This window comes from Ammospiza nelsoni, chromosome 1 (assembly GCF_027579445.1).
Source record: "Ammospiza nelsoni isolate bAmmNel1 chromosome 1, bAmmNel1.pri, whole genome shotgun sequence".
In the NCBI taxonomy this organism is placed as follows: Eukaryota; Metazoa; Chordata; class Aves; order Passeriformes; family Passerellidae; genus Ammospiza; species Ammospiza nelsoni.
The window spans coordinates 120,748,492-120,760,914 of NC_080633.1; positions in this window are offsets into that span (position 1 = coordinate 120,748,492).

A 12,423-nucleotide genomic window follows, 5' to 3' on the forward strand; every position below is an offset into this window, starting at 1 on the left:
AATATTACTGGCACAAACACTGTGTTTTGTCACCAAAATGGGGCAATGCATTAATTACAGTCATGTAGCTCCACTGGTAGAAATAGGATTGGAGCAGACACTGCATGGCAAGGAAGTCCTTTATCTTATTAAATGGACACCTCTACAGCCCAATTTTAAACAGAATATGGAACCAGGTCATTATTTAAATCTGTTCTTTCTTTCATTTCTTTCTTTCTTCAGAAGCTGATCTCTTAGTAGACTGTCATCAGCTGAAACTCATAATTCACATTACATCAGTCTGTGGTATTTTTCTTATTTGCTAGTTACTCTTTTTACAGCTGTAGAAGACACAGAAAATGTAAGAACATAGAGGAAAATTGCTATTTTATCTCTGAAAAATTGCAGTTTCATGTTGTGAAAAGTCTGTTCATTTTCCCCTTTTCAGGCCAAGAGATTTTTAAAAGCAGTAAGTGGGATCCAACTCACCCAACTGTAGTTGTGTTAGATGTGGCCATTCATGTTGAGTTCATGGACTATATTCAGCAATACAGAGAAAATTCAGTGGTTGACCTCTAGATATCTTTTGTTCTTTATTTTATATATATACAACAAATAGTTTGTGGAAATGTGAAATTGCTTACAATATCTGTACATTGCAATAGCTGTGAACAGTTTTGCTTAGTGTCAACAGAATTTTATACAAAACTAAAATGTGTGAGGACTTAAGACTTCAGCTACCTATTTTGTATTATTTAAAGAGTTTACATGTATTTCTATATCCTTTGGTGTTATTTCTTGGTTGATACATTTCTCATATGTGGGATTTTATAGTCCTTACGGTTTTAGTTATTTGAGAGGAAGGAAAAAAAGAAAATAAAAACTTTGCATACTTTGTATGTTTTTCTACTCTTAATTAATTTGAAATCCTAAAGAAATCTGTAAAAAACTAGGATAATTATTGTCCAGCTTGCTTGCATCCTCCATTCTTCTATCCATCCCTATTGCCTTCCTCATACATCCTTCCAAAAAGGTCTGTCCCACTGTTCTGCCAGCTATGCCAGAAGCCACCTTGTAGATGTGCAGAAGGACGTCCAGCTCCTAGAGTGTGTGGTCTCTGCACCACAAGGGAGTGGGTGCAGAGCACAGACAGATTAATTGTTCCTGTAAGCCTCACTTCAGTATGATGGCACAGTTCTGTACTCTCCTCATCTTGTTCAGCCAAACCAGCTGGCCTGAATCTGGCTTTTATAGCAAAACTAAATTGGTCAAGCAGAGCTTGAGGCATCATGATGCAACAAAGTATTGCATCTGATACAACAAATGTGTTAATAAGCAATTTTGTCTTGGTTAGTTTTTTAAATACAGAGTGAACTTATAAACATGCAAGATCTGTCTAATCCTTTTTTATACCTCAAAACACAAGAGAAATGCACATGTTAGAAGACATTCCCAGCACTGAGACACTTCAAATTCCTTCATAGCTTTAATACCTGGGAGATTAACAGGTGAAAAACACTGTCTACAGGGCTCTAAAGGAATAGAAATGACTGAAGGCTGAAACATCCTAGCAATCCAAATAAAAGCATAAGATGTTACTACCAGTAAAGACGATGAGAACAGTATGAACGTTCCACAGACTGATCTATCTTAGGCAATCTTACACTTGGGGCAAGGTGCTTTGAGAACTTTTTTTTTTCCTTTCTTGTTTTTTTTCCCCAGCTTTCTTTTTTCCTTCACCTGCAAAAAATCTCCTTCAGTTCTTTCTTAAAGCTCAGAATATGCATGGTACATCAGTATTGGAACTGCATCGTTTTTGCTAGTTTTGCAAAAGGGCACATGTTGGGTTATTTTGATCAGAATTGCCAGCCCTAGGAGAAAGAGAAATTTGCTACAGTCACTTGGCCTATCTTGCCTGCAAAATAAAATCTGTGCATACAATAGTTTCAGTCAAGAATTTGTAGGAAAAGCTTCAAAGCACTGTAGACAGAGAAGAATTTTGAGTATCTCTTAGCTGTACAGAGCCCTTACTCTTCCCTGGAAGACCATACGGTTGGTGCTGTGCTGCCAAGTCAGTGAGTGATAAGAAAGCACAGATTTTTAATCAGCTGTGTTAAAACTCAAGCAATATTCTGTTTCTGCTTTTAGCATTAAGGAATGTAAATATTTTTGAATGGGTTTCACATGAATAACATGAAAATACTTTTTTAAAAAGCTGATGCATTTTAGTGTCTAAAGCATAGAATCACAGAATGATTTGGGTTGGAAGGGACCTAAAAGATCATCTGGTTCTAATCCACAGTGACAGCATCTACATATTACCTATGAATTCCTTCTCTAGTCACTGAAGATGAACTTCCTGACTCATTTCCCAAATGAAGATACCAAGTGCCATTGGAGATGTCACAGGACACGTGGGAGCACTGCACAAAGGTGGCAGATGTTGCACACATTGCAGAGGAGACCCATGACTTCCCAAGCTTCAGCAGGACATCAGGCAGAGCCCTCAAAGGGCATTAGGCAAACTCAGTAGAGTTTGGAGCTCCTCATGCAGGCTGCTGCGGGAGGGGGACTTGAGGAGCTCAGAGCACTGGGCAGTCTGTCAGCAGCCTCAGCTGGGTTTCCATTGAGTGAAACAAAGCTTAGACAGCTTGTTCCCACATAGTTAGCTGCATCTAGGTACCTAAATCTTAATGTCTGTGACCTGCTGCTGAGTGTCACCATGGATGTGCAAGTAAGAACACAAAGTTGTTGGGATTTGTAGAGAGATCAAGTAAGATGTGCATCAGGGAATACTGATGGTCTAGGGAACAGCAATTTCCAGAATGAAACAATACCTGGAATAATATCTTGTACCTCTCCAGAAAAGTATTTACCATTAAACATGCAAGAAGCTTTGTCTTTATTCAGTGAAGCATTGCAGCATACTCTGGGAATTTAGGATGTGCTTAACAGGTCTGCTGGCTGGTTCAGGACTCTAGCTCCATCTGCATACACATATTCTGCACTAAATCTTGTGCTTGTGCACAAGGTCTTGCAACCCATGCCTACTGTGCATAACCTTAGTGGAAATCGGGGAAAAATTAAAGTCAAATAAGTGGATTTCTGAGCACAGCCATAAGATAACTAAAAAATCACATCCTCATGGTGTTCAAGCACTCATGGTAGCTGCTGTTGGAGTTCATAAAGTTAGAGGGTTTTTAAGAAATGGTTGAAAAAGAACTAATTCCCCGCAGCTGCCAGTTTGCTGCCATACAGCAGCTGATGAAATTGCCTTTGTCTGAGCATTACAGGGCTTTGCCTTCAGTTGCATGGCCTCAGTTCTGCAGCACACATGCAATTCAGAAGCATGTTTTCGAGTAAGGAGTATTTGAAGTGGAATTCAGTTTTAGGAAGCTTGCAGACCAGAATTGATTGGCAAAAGAGATGGGAAACATCTCTTACCAAGAGGTTTTTTGTGGGTTTTGGAGGCTATGAAATCAGCTTTTACAAAAAAGTATATTATGGATGTAAAAAAGATTTGACAGTGGGATGCTTCTATAGTCAATGGGAACTTTGTAATAAAAATGTTCATTTGTTCTTAGTTCACCCAGGATTTCACTGCTGTGAATTTAGATAAAACTCAGATCTCTTCACTCCCAGGGCTGAACTGAAAGATTACAAAAATAAATGGTCATATTCTGATGGAACAAGCATTTTCTAGTATAAAATATATGGTAAAGAAGAAAATACTAGTAATTTAACCTAATTTTAAAAAATAAACTGGTCTTATAATCTAAATTAAGTATGGCTTCTTATCAGAGCTGGAAAGATCCGTGTCTTGAGTAGCTTCTCTAGACCTGTCTGAGCTCTTAGACCTGATTTACTTTTTCAGGATCTGTGTAATTGGCTTAAAATTGATAGAGGAGGGGGAAACAGGACACATGGGAGGGCACATGATAGATACACATGACAGTGGCAAATTTCAAGTAGAAATATTTTATTTTATTTTATTTTATTTTATTTTATTTTATTTTATTTTATTTTATTTTATTTTATTTTATTTTATTTTATTTTATTTTATTTTATTGTCCATTCCATAGTAGAGCATCTTAACAAAAATGTCCGTCTTTCCAAACCAAAATAATGTTTTGTTTTTAAACTTGCTTTTTAAACCAAAGCCAGGCTTTGCTTTATTTAGTCTCCACCAATGGTTTTTCTACCTTGAACTGAACTGCCAAATGCATTTTCAATGAAAAAATTATCCAGAAGCTTTGCTGATAATTCTACTGAAATAATAGGAGGATTCTGATCTGCTCACCTTGTCACTATGCTCCACAGACAGCTTTTGTCCAACCTCTCATTGAAAGACTGTTTCTTTAATTTACCTGTTACAGTGAAATATCTGGTTGTTTCTCAGATCTCATTATTATCTTAAGCCATGAACTCCATAAACATAAGAACTACCATGCATACAATTTCATACTACATAATTATGTTAAATCAGCAAAACACTGTTAATACAATCCCAAAATACTTTTTCAATTGAAGTGCAAAAGCTCAAAAGCACCTGGTGAAAGGCAGAGCTGGAAGGACTTGACCACTGGTACTATCCACTAAGCTCCAAATACCTAAAGGCATCTTGTTACTTGTGATGTGTGGTCTACCCTGTTTCATTAAATCCGGCTCCTCCAGCTGAGGCTCTGGCATTTTCAAGACAAATCCATCATCAGCGTTATAAAATTGGGCTAAATTGGCTGACAGTCTGATCCAAACTAATCCTGCAGAAACGTTAACAAGTCCCAAAAGCAGTTGCTATTAGTAGCTGATCTGTTTGAAGAAAGATGGACCAAGTATGATGAAGAGGTTAAAAATAAGCCCAACAACCTGCGTGCTTGGCCATGCAGCTTTCTGCCTCTGTTATCTAACCTGCTCACCTCGGAAGAAATCTCTGATTTAATTAGAAGTACCAATCTGGGATTCGTGCACTTACATAACAAATCACTTTGGGAAAGAATTTAAAAAAAAAAAAAGACCTTTGTACCTACCAGGAATACTATCCCCTGATATTAATTATTTATGCTTGTAGTAATTACAGCATGGATAGTAATAACAACTAGCCAGTTTACAGTTTTGCATATGCTGAATTACAATAGTTGCAGACAATTAAGGCCAGAACCTGAGAGATAATGATCATACTGCAGAAATATTATGTGTTTTCTCTATCTTTTGTTATTCACTGCTTTAATGAAACTCCTTCTGTTTTCTAAAATATATTCTGGCCATTGAGTTTTTATTCTTTTTTCTCACCAGATGATCTGCCATCTAGCCAGAAATCTGAAACTGGTTTAGCTTCTATTTTTAAATCTCTGCATTTGCATTAGATTTTCTTGGTTTATTTGGTTTGTTGCTGCTTTTTTTTTTTTTTTTTAACCTCATATCTGCCACTTAAAAAGAAGAAAAAGAGAAAAGAAAAGGCCACAGTTCAATTCAGTGGATTTATCTCAAATCCTGGCAGGTTAGCTTGACACGTTTTTGCAGAACACATAGGACATTTGGGATTAAAGTTACTCCTTGTAACTGTGTCATTAGCCTTGTAGCAGTGTGCAGGCACTGATTATGTTCTCTCTGCCTCCCCTCCACACCTCTAATCTCAGAGCTGACCCGATTTATATCACTGGCTTTACATGGGCCTGTACATACTGAAATCCAGGAGAGGGAAAAGGGCTCAGACTCCCTGAAAATAAACTCAGCTGGCAAAGAGATTAACCCATTTAGAAATGTGTATTTGCCTGTTGCTGAGTGTGCAGAGTTTCATCCATTTAAGGAACATAGGCCTGAATCCAGATACTAACACTGCTTGGAAAGGGAGAAGAAAGAAATAGATGAAGTGGTATTTTAAATGGATCTGTTGCCAACGCACCAATTCAAATGATTTGGGGAATTTTGGGAGGGAGGAAAGGGAGGAAACAGAACAGTGAATTTGGAGTCATCTCAGAGAAATCACCTGCAGTGGCTGGTGTAAGAAAATATTCTTTTCCTTTCCAAGTACCACTCATCATAGGTATCTTTGGAAAACCTGATGTCCTCTTAAAAGCATTCCCAAAGTAGGTGGAATCAGTCATCAATGGCAGAGGTTTATGTAATCTCACATTTACAGGGAGGAAAGCAGTTTACAGATGAGCATAAACATGAGACAGTGGCCCTCAGGCCTTTGTCAAAGGATTCCCAGAAAACAACTTAGCTGACACAGAAATTATCAGTACACCTCACGAGTGTCCCTGTCCCCTTCTGAGCATGAAGAGCCTTCCCCATTTGATGATCTCAGTTCTAAATCCAGATTCTTCTGAGATTTAAAACACTGAACACCATTATTCTTATGAAGACCATTTCCCACCCTTCTGTAAACGTCTTCTGCTGAAGCATCAAACACAGGACAAGGTTTTAAAACAGTGCTTTGAGAATTACATTCACACATAGTGCCAGGAAACATGAGACATGCAAGGTATTCCGTGGGCAGTTTATGCCAGATGTGAGATGTGCAGATGTGTGCATGTGATCTCTTTGCACATGGGGAGACCTCGATGAGTGGGGATCCATGGCTGGACAGGCAAAGCACCCACGGAGCTCAGTTGGGCTTCTGGAGTTTCAACTCATCCACATCTCTGACTCTGCTTCCCTCTTCTGACTGAAGGCAAGCCCAGAACATTTAAACAAGTCCGGAACATTTAAACAAGTTCAGAATATCTAAACTGTGTTTTAGGCACTGTAATATCATCCCCAAGAGCACACATGGCTGTGGAACTTCAACACTCTGCTTGATAAGCCAAGGTGCATCTTCCAAGATTGTGAGTGAGAGCAGGAAATGAGAGCTTGTGAATGAGAGCAGTTTGTTCTGTGGGCCCTGGGACTAAGGCAGTAGCTGTGCCTGGAGCAAGCACACTGTGCTTATTTGGTGATTTCTTACAGTGACAGGGCAGTACAGGTCATTGCACCAAAAATACTGGGATTATTCTCATTTTTTACTTAAAAATATCTAGCAGTAAAATCTTGAATTCACAATATTCCAAAGCAGGGGAATGATTTTTCCAAGAAGCAATTCAGATAAACCCCTAGCATAGGTACTTAGAATAATTCCCAGCACTTCTAAGATCAAAATCAGAATAAAATTAGTGTAGAGTTATGAAAAATTGAGTGTGACCAAAACTCTTACCAAAATCAACTATCCTGGGACTGTGGGAGGAGTCATCCTGCCCTTGTCAGCCAGAAAAATGTCATGATTTTATTGCTGTCAATTTTTTCTCTGAGTTAAGAGTGTCAAGTTTATTTTTGTACTGGTTACTGTTGCATGCCTGGTGTGTTTTAAATATGTGCAAAATCCCATCTCTAGAGAAATTTCGATTTTGAAAGGAAGAAAAAGGTAAGATAAGTTTAAATGTGATAAAAAGAATAAGCAAAAAAAGGAATTGAGTAGGACACAACTTCATTCAGATACTTTGTCATGTGTCCATAGCCAAGGGTTTTTTTCAGACACTTCCTTCTTATAAAAACATAAATATTCAATAAATATAAATACTATCTTGTCTCTGAAGGGTAATAGAAGAGACACACAAGACAGCATAATGATCAGTTCAGAAATCTATTCTACATTTAAGTGGATTTAAGGTTGAAAGTACTTGTCAATAATTCAAGGGTAAAATACATTAGGGGCTACTGTAATTATTCAAAGCTCAGGCAATTTAAGCTGGGAACCTGAGAATCAGGGAACTGATTATAGAACATCCAGCCATGCAATCATCAGGATTTTGTGGTTACTGTGTAGTATTATGACTGAGCAGAGTTAAGGATGGTTGCCTGCCTCTGTTGTGCCTGCTTTGTCTACGTGTATGTTGATTATTTTTGGTGTAAAGTAGATATATATTTAAATGCAGTTGTTTGCTACAGAGACCCTGGTGCCTCTACTAAGAAGCAGCCAGCCCCTCCAGTGACTGTCAGAACACAAATGAGGTTATTCTCCTGTCCATGCAAATATAAACAACATACTTCAGTGAATTAGAGCAAGAAAGATTAAATTAAAAGACAACCCCTGGTCTCTGACAGCTGTGTCTCCTTTCCCTCATTCAGCCCAGAACAGGACATCTTGTATCTTTGAAAATAGCCTAGAAGAAAGTGATCTGTGTGTAAAATCACAGAAAGCAGGCTGAAAGGGATCTCTGGAGTCCTGCCTAACATGTTTCTACACCCTAACCCCATGCAATGACACTTTGAGTAGGTCACTGTCATAGACAGCAGCACAAGGAAATTACTCTTTCTTAATGCTTTGCCTTCTTAGCTACGGCTATTTAGGAAAAAATCCCCTTTAAATATAAATTAGTGAAGTTCTCTTGGGAAAGTGTTGAAACTACAAATGACATAATCAAATGAGATAAAGCCTGTGTTATGGGCATTAGTCATCCTTTCTGCATGTGTCCAGTCTGTTCAAAATGACAGATAATGCCCTTGGCTCACTTTGGCATTAGAAAGGAATTGTGATTCCACTTCTGACTTGTTTTCTTAGTCAGATGGTCTACATACACTCAAACAAATCAGAACAGCTAAAAAATAAGGGCAAAATAAACATCTTTTTGCTTTCTTCACCACCACTCACTGTGCATCTGAAATCGAGGCTAATTAATTCTTACAATTAGTGTTTTCTTCCTGGAGAATGTGCTGCCAGATCAGATCAAAACAAAGAAACAAAACACCTCCACCTGGAATGCAGCCTCATCCAAACAACCCCACACAGATTGTCCCTGCTCAGTGCCACAACAGCTGTGCTCCTCCTGCAGAGCACACAGCTGATGGCAAGGCAGAAACAGGGGTGGCACCAACTGAAAGCCATCCACTCTGTCTAGTCTGTGCCTGTGTGGTTAGCAATAGTAGAAAAATATTCTGGATGATTCCCTCCCAGAATATTCCTGCTTTCTTCACCCAGGACCATCCAATGGCTGCTCTGAACAGGTTGTCACAATAATGGATGCTCTCAGCTCTATCTGCCTTCCAGCTGCTGGCTGAGAGCTGCCAAGGGAAGGTTCCCCTCCATTCCACTGGCAGTGGGTACCTGACCTCACCAGCCCCCAAGCCATCCTCAAAGCCTGACAAAGTGTGTTTTCACTTTGTCCCTCTCTCTGCCCCAGGCTAGGTGGTAGGAAGTTTAGGACAGGCTAGCTTGGCTGTAGAACATTGCTAGATGTTCTACAAACAGACCAAATCAAACTTACTCTTTTAAAGTACTGGGCTAAGGGCTGGGCTGCAAAACTGAATGCTGAGTTATAAAGAGATCAAGTGATCAAATGGATTATTAATTTTTTATGATCCATTGGCTTCATCTCTCACCCTTGACAAGCCACAGACGCAACAGTGAACAGGTCCCTGGTCATTTATTTTGTATTCCCCCTAACTTAGGAACATAATGAGTTCAAAGAGGCATGAAAATAAATCTCACCATTCTCCTGGTCATTAGGGTAAAGGAGAGCATCCTAGCTTCCTCTGTCTTCTTCTGTTCTTGCTATTCTGTTCACAGAGTTTGCTGTGTGTTAATAGGAATGGAAATGGAGCAATTTTTTCCCCCTAGATCAGCCAGTCTGAGTAATTCTTAACTTCTAATTTGAGTGCTAGGAATGGATTCTTGATACTTAATTGTGTTTAAATTAGTTCATTAGCCAGAGTTCTTTATTTTGTTATAGAGCACCAAAAAACATATAAGGTTTTCCTGAGCTTCACCCACTGGGCTTTTACATCCGAGTGGCATTCCACTTTGAGTTTCAGAAAAATGACAAACGGGATAGTGGAAACTATTTCCATTGAACAAAAAATGAAAGTTGAAGCATTTTTGTAAGTAATTAGGCTTGGTAGAAAGGAGTCATTGCAGCCCCTTCTATTACAACTGTGTGGCATGGTGTATGCAAAGTTTTGGGCAGATTACCACAACTGAGCACCTCCACAGACACTGCTGAGGCTGGATCCTGTCCTATCTGTGTGTATGTTACACATTTGTACTGACAGCATCAACATAGAAACCTTCCTAAGGCTGAAACATAGAAACCTTCCATCTAAGGCTGACCAACGTATTCTGTCAGAAGACCCATGTGCAAGCGCTCATGAATTTACATAAAGGACATATATAAACATATTTGTATGGGACTTCCCACTTCATTCAGAACAAAAAAATTAAAGAAATAAAAAAAAAAATCCATTGTCACTGGGAATAAAACATCCTGATGCAGGAAAATATTCAAAAAGCAACGGAGTGTATGGAACAAGATGTAAGTTACCTCAAGGATAAACTTGGATGGTTGACTTCAAAGATGGGCTCATTTGATTCAAAGAATGGTATTGCTGCTTTGGAAAATATCCAGCAAAGCTGCCTGCCAATTTAACCTCCCAGAGGAGACAGCTTGATGAACATTGCAGGCAGGAAGTCAGGAGAGTGTTGTAGGGCTTTGCTCCTGAGCACCTATTACAGCTGCAGTCACGGGGCAGGGCAGCTGAGGCTGTTCCTCCCCCCAAAACAGGGGTTCGGGGACTAGGCAGGAATAGCAGAATTTGGGCTGAGTCCGACTGCTGCCCCTCTGGGGTAACAATGTCACTGAGAGACACAGTAGAATTTACTCTGTGATCAAAGCAATGACAATCTTTCCATTAAGTTTAGTGTATTGATTGCAGGTGGTGATCGAAATTACACCTGAAATATATTCCTTAGAGTTTGACTCTCTGGTGGTACAAACTTGACTGATATTATAGGAGTTCTGTCAATCAATTAAGCTATAAATCTGGCCTTTCAACTATCAGTACCCAAATATTGAGTAAACTGAGAAACTCTATTAATACACAGTAATAACATTCAGAAACACCTGGATGAGTCCAGCTGCAGCCAGTTTTGTCCTCTGTAACCTCTCTTCAGTTCTGCTACACATCAAAGTTGACCCCATGCCCCTGGCTCTTGCTGCACTTTTTTAATCCCACAGTCTTGTCTCCAGAAACAAAGAAAAAGAGTTAAGAAGAGAGGTAATGTAACTATTAAGGGTGTTAGCCATAAATTGTTTATTGGGCAATGTATTTCACCAATGCCACAGAGATGCTGCTAGAAAATCAACAGAACTGGTCTTATAAGCTGTTCTTATTTCCATTTTTGAGCATTTGAGATAAGCTGTTCCTTCAGCAGCCAGAAGGAGTTTAGGAGCTGTGAATCTTCTTTGTGCTTGGCTGCAGGTATATTACAAGACTGATTCAGTGAGTGATATCCTCAGGGATGATGCCTTCCAGGAGGTATTCACTTGAGCTGTGATAATAAAGGACACAAATAAAACAGTGGCTCCATAACCCTAAATCTGCTCTAAAAACACAGAGGAACAAAGGAGAAAAGATTTCACAGCTGAAAATAAGATGTACAACTGGGAAGTTTCAAATTGGGAATTTTCTCTGTAACTGTTTGTCCTGATAATAGATCCAAAGTCCACTGGCCAGAAGCTACACAGGTAAAGTTGAACCACCTGGAGATCTGAGACAGGTTGGATTGATTAAATCTGCCCTCTTTTCTGTCTGTGATTAAACCCTGAGAAAATAGGATTTACCTGCTGTGGCCACCAGACCTCATGCACTGCAAGGCCCATGTTTGCCTCCCTTGCTTGCTGTTTTGCATCCCTGCTCTGCCAGTTGCTCATTTAGCTTTTCCCCATGCAGACTCCAGTTCCATGTCTGCAGATACTCAGCCAGTGCTGCTCTCTAACAGGCCCAGGGGCTCACAGATGCATTTGTGGGGGTGTTTTTCTGTGGGGACTTTTTCTGCAATGTGCTCATTTTTATCCCCTTTATCTTCACTATAAGGAAGCAACTGTTCTGCATTTTTATCTCACCGCTAATATAGGAATCTACCACCTCTCTACCAGTGAAAGTTGTTCCTCAGGTCTCTGAGCAGAGTTAGTCCTCATGCTTACCCCAGGTTGTGAAGCAGCCTGTTGTGGTGCTCTGTTGTGTTTCATCATCCACACAACACAGGTTGTCTAACCACAATGGATAAAGCAGGCTGAAATGTGGCATATTAATAGATCTGATCCAAATTCATAAGTCTGTCATGTATGATATGATGCTGCCTAGAGGTGCTCAAACCAGATTTGGTACCAAATCTCATCTGATCCATGGCAAGACTTTTTACCTGTATTTTTTATCCTAGTTTCCAGATGACAAATAGCACCCAAATTCCTTCCCAAATAATACATGAGGAGGAAACAGATTCAGATTCAGATTTAAGGGGGGCAGCGTGGTACAACACTTACACAGTCAGTGCTCCTAGCACAGACTCCCTAAGGATCACCTGTACAAATAAGATGGTGAAGGATCCAGACCTTTGGGCCAGATCCAGCATTACCAGTTCTAACAGAAAACTCCTACTTATCTCAATGGATTCTAAATTAAGCCCTCAGGCCC